At 35.0% G+C, this 718-nt stretch overlaps 1 pseudogene; it reads right to left on the reverse strand.

The window, feature by feature from the left end:
* Window positions 1–219: 219 nt before the first annotated feature.
* Window positions 220–320, reverse strand: LOC123324248 (annotated as a pseudogene).
* Window positions 321–718: the final 398 nt, after the last annotated feature.

Genomic DNA, 718 nt, shown 5'->3' on the forward strand with positions numbered 1-718 from the left:
ACCTTGCAGCCCAGGAATAAATCCCACTTGGTCGTGGTGAATAATCCTTTAATGTACTGTTGGATCCTATTGGCTAGTATTTTGGTGAGAATTTTTGCATCCATGTTCATCTTAAATTTAATTTTTAAAAGTAATATCTACACCCAATGTGGGGCATGAACCCACAACCCCAAGATCAAGAGTCGCATGCTCCACCGACTGAGACAGCCAGGGTCCCCCAAATAATGGTTAGATGCCATGAAATAGGTGGCAATACCTTCACCATATGGGTGTTGTCAGGCCCAAGGGGAGTGTTAACCCTCTCTCCTTTCATACAACACTTACGTGTTTTAAGTAGAATCTAATAAATTTGGCTTATATTTTTACATAATTTAGAAATTTTTATATTTCTAGTAGTTTAGTTTTGTTGTAGTTCACAAAAGTATTGGCCCTCAGTGGATCTGTGTTCCTTCATTGCAATCTTTTGACAAGTACTGATATAAAGGATCTGAGTTTTGTAGATATTTATTCCAGGTTCTGATATGTATTATTTTTTGTCTCTCAGAATACTTCAGTTCTCCTAGTCTTAGGTTCCATATATATAAAGCAAAGATCATCAAACCTAACATATAGTGTTGTTTAAAGTATCAGCAATATTGGTAATTGGGTCCCAAGTACAGAATAAAAAATGGATTTTAAAGATTTTTTTTAAATTTATTTATTTTGACAGAGAGAGACA

The sequence above is a fragment of the Neomonachus schauinslandi genome, chromosome 2 (assembly GCF_002201575.2).
Source record: "Neomonachus schauinslandi chromosome 2, ASM220157v2, whole genome shotgun sequence".
Classification (NCBI taxonomy): Eukaryota; Metazoa; Chordata; class Mammalia; order Carnivora; family Phocidae; genus Neomonachus; species Neomonachus schauinslandi.